Genomic DNA, 8587 nt, shown 5'->3' on the forward strand with positions numbered 1-8587 from the left:
GTTCATGAAAGAGATGCTAGATAAATCATTTTAGAAATGTAGCTTTTCTAATAATTTATTCCCAATGAAAAAAGTTGGTTTAGGAGTTAAGGCCCCCATGTGGTTCCCATTAATAAAATACAAAAAAAAATGAACAACTTTACCCTTTAAAATTAGTTTCGATGGAAGTTATCATGGTAAAATATTCCACAAGTGAAACATTCAACAAGTTTTCTCAAATTCATCGCTGACAAAAAGCAAGTGAAAAAATATTAAAGTTGGTGAACTATACTTGGTTCTTGATTGTTTGCAACCTCTTTGTACATATAAAAGGAGAGTGATTGATTTCTAAGATATGAATGAGCATTTCCTTTAGATGTTCTCTTGTTGGACAAGTTATTTGGACTAACATAATTATGGAGAAATCTAAAAATCTATGTTTTTGAAGATGCTAACTTCTTCTACAATTTGGATTAATCGAATTGGTTTGACACATACATATTCTATGGGCTGATGGAAGAATATTTCCTAGATGACACTATTTCATTGAGACCATTCCAAAATAAATATTTAAATTTTTCCGAAAACAACGAGTATGATGCAAGGAAAGGTTTACTATGCTCTCTACCAATGATGTCAACTTGGTAAAGACTGATTTGATTCAATTCAAATAACCAATGTTTCAGTTTTAGCTAAATGAATTTAATGTGTTGACATGGAGAGTAAGCCATAAAGCCATGGTTATGACATAAAGTGTTCAAATATGGAAACCACATGATCTAACCCTTTACTTAATGTGTGTTTTGTTGGAGGATGAGTGAGAATAGTTTTCGAGAAACAAATGGTCTATTTGAATTTGGTATAGGATTTCAAATTCTTTTGGCCTTTACTCCACATTTGGGCGTTGAAATTTGGTAGCTCAGGGAGGATTTCTCTCCTTTGGGAACCCTTCCTCATCCAGAGAAGCCCTTACTAGACCTTGGAAGAATTTAATTTGGTCAAGGAAAAATATTATTTTTTAAAAGAAACTCACATGTGCACGAAAGTATAAGTTGGCCTGGGAAAGCTAATTCAACCTCCAAAGTTGCATATAAATAGACCACATGTCACATCACTTTGGAGCATCATCACTCATCATCACATCTTCTCCCTCTTAATTTGATTAGCCCATATAGATCTGAAATAGGAGGTTTAAGCTCACATGTGAAAAGGGAAGAAAGAATTTTTTTTTTGTGTTAACTTTCTGATTGGGGTAGTTTGACCAGCCTTTGACTTGGGTTGATTTTGATCATTTTGAATTGGAAATTCAGAATTTATCTCTATTTTGGAAGTCCAAATTCATTGGACATGTTGACGGTGTTGGATCCTACCAACATGCAAGGGGGTATCCCCGGTGAAAAATCCTAATTAGACTTCGCATTGTTTGGAATAGGAGCCCTTCTAGAATTAAGGCTCGCTTTCCATGATTCTTAAATATTTTCCTTGGTTGCAATGGTCATCACGCGAGAGTAATGTACATGTCCTTTTTAATGAACAAGTGAGTATGCCTTGTGGAATGTTTAGTTTCAAAATGTATCAAGGTTCTTTCACCGGAGGGGAAATAAAAGTGATCCTTTAAGAGAAGAGCAATAGTACTAATTTAATAAAGACACACAAGCATATATATAAGAAAGAATCATTGATCAACTAGTGAAATAGTTCACATAGAAGAAACGATCGTTAAAACAAACACAACACACCTTCAACAATATAAGCACCAAAGCCATCGAAATAGTTCAATTTCTTTAGTACAGATGAAAACAACATATATCGCAAGCATTCAAAGAATATTCTTACAACATTTACGACATGCGCATGAAAGTGTGTTGGCTCAACAAGATTCAAGTATTAATCAAGTGTTCCAAGATACATTGGTACAATGAACACCACTAGCTCCAATAGTGGAGCATTAGAGCAACCACTTGCTCCTCCAAAAGAACTATCTTCCTCTATAATTCCTAGTGGGAGAATCCAAGGTGAAAAGTACTTTTCTTGAGATATGAGGGTGTATATATAGCAAATAGGGTGACTCTTCACTTCCCTTGTGACTCTTGGACTACCCTCATGACTCTTTAACTTCCATATGACCTTTTGAATTCTTCATGACTTTTCACATTCTATAGGTGACTCTTGGACTTCCACTTTACATTACATTTCTCATATATTGAAAATTACATAATCATATCCACAAATGATGTGGAAAATGATGACTCATATAACATCTTGACATGACACCTTAACAAGACATGACATGACATTGATGACATGGACTCAATGATGATGTGGCAATGTCAAGCCATTCTTTCTGATGTTATCTGTGTGTCGTCTTGAGAGATGGTACATGCTCTTTCACTTCCTCCTTCATAAGGCATGAAGATAGGGAGTCTCCACTGTGATCTTGATCTTCAGTTGTTGTCACAATTTAGTGTCCCTTCATATTCTTGTTTAATGATCAACTTGTCTTGAAACTACATAGATGTCTTCCAGTAGGGTCTCCTTCTTCTCATTCATCATCATCATGTCATGACAAGATATAATACCTGCAACTGAAAGCCACTCATGACAAGATGACATCAGTCCAAAAAAACTCTTATTCTAACATGTTGCATGAAAATCATTGATTGAGTAGGAACTAGGTGCTATACTAAGAGGCAAGCTCAAGGATTGCGCAGTGCGTAGTTCCAGAGGTCAGCAGTGGAGAACTAAGGCTTTATACTACACAGTTCATAGTTCTAGAGGCCAAGGTAGGATGATTGCGTAGTTGAGGATCTCAGTGAGGTAGCCTTGAAGCTTGAAGTTTCCCACTGCACACTATAGGGAGAGAGAGGCCTAGGGATTACGCAATTGTGCAACTCAAGGTTGCAGGATGATAGCTTTAAGCTCGCCACTGCACAATGCAATGAAGGAGATCGACTGGGAGGATGAATTGTGCAGTTGTGGAGCTCAAGGGGCCAGGTTTGAGCACTGAGACTATGTAATGCACAATCCTTGGAGGCAGGAACTTCACATTGCACATTTCCAAGAGGAAAAGGATGAGATTAAGGGTTGACACTATGTAGTGCACAATTCTAGGAGCTGAGTGGTGGAATGTTTCTCGGGAAAGAAATTTTCAGAATTTGACTAAATGTTGGATCAATGAGGTCAAAATGGTCAAGGATCAAACTTAAAAATGATCAAATACTTAGAACAATCGATGCAAAACATTGATCACTCATTACACAAGGACAACATGACCCCCTTAAAATATAATAACCTCCTCCAAGGGCGACACTTAAGATATACTTTGTGGCGATAGTGACGACACTTGTGTGACATTGCATAAAATTGTGTGAATGAATCTTATACATGTCTATATGATAAATAGGACTCAATGACACCAAATTTACCCCTTGAAATGAACCATAACTCTGCTTTTGCAATGTGTGACCTTTCCCATGCCAAAAGAAGACACTTTGGTTTTCTTTTAAAAGGGGCTTGAAAAATTAAAGAATACACATCGAATAACTCTTACTACTAGAAACGACAACATGCAAAGTCAAAGTAGGCTACGGAATTTAGATGTAGGCTAAAATTTTGGAGGGAATTGTAGTAGCAACAACACTTGGTGACACGATAGAAGAACTCCAATTTCTTTGCCCTGGTCTAACTTTTGTGCAGGATCTAGTTTCTCATGAAATATTGATTAATCGTGTAGATTACTTTAGCTTCCCTACTTAACGGGTTATAGATATAGCCCCCTTCATACCTATCTCGGTTGAACACATTCATCAGGCCAACCATATCACAATTGTTTTGATTCAGGAGAAGGGTAATAGAGTTTGCGAGCTTTAGATATTCAAAGTCTTAATTTTCATCTCTGGTGTTACTTTGGTGCCAACAGGCCTGGACAGTACTCTGGTAGAGTCACTATAGGAACACAAGAATTGCTTCACTGCCAACGAACTTGGATAGTACCCTGGTGAAGTTACTTTCTTCACCTCTCTGCTCAAGAAGTCTTTCTCTTCTTTCACCCTTTATTTATTTTTATTTATAGGATTGTGCTTTGGAACTTATTTATTTCATGGGGAGAAAGACGGATCCCAACTTATTGAGAGGAGAAGAGGTTGTTCCTTCAGATAAGAATATATATATATACCTTTGATATTGGCATGCTTGTTAATATTTTCCCTTAGCCCTTCTCTACTTGATTGGATCAGCGTGAAAAACACTGAAACACAAAGAACCGAGCATAGGAATGAGGTTCCTAGAATAGATACAGGTACCATGGTCTACACAAATCTCTCCTTACAAAAGGATTGTATTTTCCATCAAAACATCATCGACCAAAAGGTATGAACCAAGACGAAGAAGGACTAAATGTTAGCCAAATGTTGTTGTGTCACAATGCCCTTTTCCATTTTTCCACACACATTGGAACCAAACACACTTGCACACAAGGCTTATTCACAAGAATGAAAAGATAATAGAAAATACAGAACATGACATTCAAACAAAAATGAAAGACTATATACATAGGGTAGGGCACAACCCTAAACTATTATTGAACATATTGTTTCAAATCTTGGTCGTTAACAAGAAGAGATTCCATATTCCCATCTAAATATTGGAGATGATAAGTGTGGTGGCCAAGCTTCTCACGAACAAAAATGATATGATCCACAACAACTAAACCTTAGTGTGTTTCCCCTTCTCTTCGTGGGATTTGTCCCACTTCAATACCAGGTCTCCCACACTAAATTCCTTCTTCCCCGCAAACTTCTTATCAAACCATCTCTTGATACAATTTGGATGAAGAGAAAATTTGTTTTGATTTCCTCCTTTATTCTTGTAGCTTCAAGAGAGTGTATATCCTACTATGAACCAAAAAACAAGGTTTACCCTGTGACTCTTCAAAAAGTTGAAGGTTTGGAAGATAGATGTTTGGAGGTAGGATGGCTTATTTTCCATACACCAGAAAGTAAGGAGAGGTTTTCAAAGAAGGTTTAGTCATGGCACAGTCAACCCATAGAGAATTCACCAAAGCATTGTGCCATTTCCTTTGTTTAGAGTAGGCAATCTTTTCTATGATACAGATAAGGTTTTTATTGGTTAACTCAGCAATATTATTACCCGATGGATAATATTTAGTTGAATGTTTCAATACAATTCCATTTTATAATGCAAAATAATAAATTTTAAGCGATGATAAATAAGTTAGATTATCAAAAACAAGTGATGTCGGAACATCGAACCTGGTAATGATATTTTTCCTGAGGAAATTGATAACTACCTGATCATTCACTTGTTTGATAGGAACCGTTTATGTCCACCGCAAGAAGTAATCAGTAGTAGTGATGATGTAGTTGTGTTGCTTCGATGAGTGTGGAAAAATTTCATCGATGAAATTCATTCCCCATTGTTGGAAAGGTTCTTCTACAGTGATGGGATGCAATGGGGCCGCTGACTTCTTATCTCAGCCAATGCATTTCTAAAAACTGGGCATTTGCAGGCATAAGCACAAGCATCCTTGAAAAGTGTGGGCCAATATAAATCAGCCCGCATAATCTTGTGCATAGTAGTGTCACCCATGAAATTCCCACCAGTTGATTTCTCATGGAGGTCATGCAATTCCCTTTCTGAATCAGGTGCTTCAAGAGATTTGAGTAGGACCTCATTATGGTGCTTCCTAAAAATCGCTCCTCGTACCAAATGATATGATAAATCTTTTAGTCTAGTAGCCCTCTTATATATTGTCAATAAATGAGAGGGAAAGGTACCATGCTCAAGATAATGTAGCACATATTCATACCAAGAGGTGGATGTGTCAGTGGGGGTAACTTGTTTGATGTTATACATTTACATTTCTTGCTCCCATCTAGAAGAGTCATATTCTGGTGAACTTGTCGCTTTTGCTGCTAGCTGGAATAGACCATGGCCCTTTATCATGTGAACTAGCTTGAAATCAAGATTGTATTCTTGGAAGCTTGTCATCATGGTCACTCTTCTTTCACCCACCTCTTGTTGAACAAAAAACGATCTAACAATTGGGTGAGGCACAAAGATAATGACATGATTTTTTAAAAGATCATGCCTGAAGTGTTTTATCACCTTGTACACTGCATAAGCTTTTTTATCAATGGCAAGGGTAATTTAGTTTAGGTCCTTGCAAGTCAAAACTCATTAGATGTGGGACATTCATTATCCTGATCATCATTTTGCATAAGAACGGAAGCAAGAGAAGTATTAGAAGCGAAAGCGTACAACATGAAATCTTTTCCAAAGCTCATAGAATATAGTGTTGGAGATTTTGTGATTTCTTGCTTAATACGGGTGAAGGCATCATTTTCCCTTTTATTCCACTTATAGGTCACATCCTTCTTTATCATCTCTTACAACAATTTGACTATTTGTGAATAGTCTGACATGAACTTACGAAAGAATTTGATTTTCCCTAAGAGGGATTGCATAGATTTATTGTTCATTAGGAAGGGAATTTGAGTGATAGTTTTGACCCATTCAAGGTCCACTTTAATCCCACTCTTTGCGATAATATGGCCCAATATATTTCCCTTGGACACTGTGAAAATTCTCTTCTTAGGATTAATATATATCCCGTATTTGCGACATCGCTCAAAAATTTTCTTTAGATGATGTAAGTGATCAGATCTCCTTTTCGAAAATATTGTTACATCATCTAAGTAAACCACAATTCTCTGTCCAATTAAATCGTGAAATGCAATGTCCATAGCACGTTGAAAAGTATCACCTGAGTTAACAAGTCCAAAATGAATTCTTTTGAAAGAAGATGTACCCCAATTGGTTCTAAACATAGTTTTGTGCTTGTCGGGTTCTACAACCAAAACTTGGTTGTATCCCGAGAAATTTTTTAGCAAAGAAAACATTTCAAACCTCGATATTGTTTGTAAAAAAAATTCCATTGGCGGCACTGGATAATTAACTTTGGCTGAGGTGCAATTTAGATTGTGAAAATTGACGCACAGGTGTATCTCCCCGAACTTCTTCCTTACCGAAACCAGAATGGAGACACATGTTGAATGACAAAATTTAAATATGATCTAAGCCTCCAACAATTTTCTCAACTCTTTCTAAACGAGGGGCTCAAGAGTAGAATGAACTTTCCTTAGTTTCTGCTTAAAAGGCTTTTCCCCTTCATTAATAGGAATCACATATTTGATTATTCACGTGTCGTAAGTCTTAATATCATCGTACATCCATGTGAAAACATCTTGATACTACTTAAAGAGGTGGATAAAAGCCTACCACTCTTGAGGAGTACAACAAGCATCGAGATTCACAAACTTTGGATCTTACTTTTGTACCAATATTTACTTTTTCATGCGACAGAGTGGAGTTATGAGTATTTGTATTGAATGGTCCCTTGAAGCGATTTTGTAGGTCATACAACTTTTCAAATGTCACCACACCCTTGGGCATGGGGTTTCCTTCACTTTCTTGAGATGAATACTGCAAATATTTCACATGCTTGTCTTCATCAATAGCTACATCCTTGAATACATGAGCGTTCTCCATAAAGTCTAGTATATGTTGGTCGTCATTGAAAAAATCAAAATTATTAATATTATCATGAACAGGTGACTTATAAATAATTTCAACAGAAAATCCATCCTTTAACGGTGACAACCTAGCGGTAGCATTTTCTGATGTATCAGCAGTAGCATTATGAATTCTAGGAACAAAAATAATATTAAAGTCTTGGAATTGTGAAATTAAGTATCATACCTCTTGTTGATAATTTCTTATATTTGGTGACACACAATGTATCGTATTTCGTACCCGTCGTTCGACTATCTCAGAGTCACCTATTTCTTTGATCACTTCAAATTTTGAGGTCAATAGATTCTTCAAACTCAGAATGAGTGCTTAATATTCAGCAACATTGTTGGTGCACTCAAATTCCAAGAGGCAAGATATCAAATGTTTTCTCTATTACGGTTCTATTAAAAAAAAATAGCTCCAAATCCCTCTTGTGTTTGTGAACCATCAAAGTACAACATCCAAATATTAGCGATACTTGTTACAGGGAAAAGTGTCTATATAGAATTGCTCTATCCCACTAAGGTGTGACAGTTGCCTTAGAAACAAACAGAGAAAAACTACTTTCATTTTTCCTTTATGAATTATAGATATAGAGGAACAGAAAGACCAACCTCTGTCTTGCGCTAATCTCCTGATTTGGTCCCTCTCTTCTTTGATAGTCTTCAGCTACCTTCTCCCTTGCATGCCCAGCTTCACAAAGTACCTGTAAGATCACAGAAGCATAGCACTATACAAAGACATGGATCTATAATCATAAACAATCTAGGATCAGATGTAAATTGACCATACAAATGTAGCAAACATCAATGACACAAAAGCATGGAGGAAAACTTGAATAGCTTTTATTGATAAACAAGAAAAGAGCCAAGAGGAGTTACAACTAGTTGCTCTAACCCAGCATCAACCTCCCAGAAAAGAAGCCCCTCTTCACCTCAAACAAAGCTTAGATCACCCAACAATCTGATGTTTGTCTCAAGAAACCAACGGCAATTCCTTACAATATGCAAAATTC

Source organism: Pinus tabuliformis, chromosome 4_1 (assembly GCF_031772625.1).
Source record: "Pinus tabuliformis cultivar Carrire ecotype Pingquan chromosome 4_1, CPIR1, whole genome shotgun sequence".
Taxonomy (NCBI): domain Eukaryota; kingdom Viridiplantae; phylum Streptophyta; class Pinopsida; order Pinales; family Pinaceae; genus Pinus; species Pinus tabuliformis.